Below are 208 nucleotides of genomic sequence, written 5' to 3'. Positions count from 1 at the left end.
CGTAATAATGAGAAACTTTCTCATAATAATGACTTAGTTTCTCATAATAATGAGAAACTTTCTCGTAATAAAGACTTATTTTCTCGTAATAATGATAAACTTTCTCGTAATGACTTTTCTCATAATAATGTTAAACTTTCTCGTAATAATGACTTAGTTTCTCATAATGATAAACTTTCTCGTAATAATGACTTAGTTTCTCGTAATA

The sequence above is a fragment of the Sinocyclocheilus grahami genome, unplaced genomic scaffold, assembly GCF_001515645.1.
Source record: "Sinocyclocheilus grahami isolate Dianchi unplaced genomic scaffold, SAMN03320097.WGS_v1.1 scaffold179.1, whole genome shotgun sequence".
Lineage (NCBI taxonomy): Eukaryota > Metazoa > Chordata > Actinopteri > Cypriniformes > Cyprinidae > Sinocyclocheilus > Sinocyclocheilus grahami.
Note: the sequence above shows the minus strand (reverse complement) of the source record.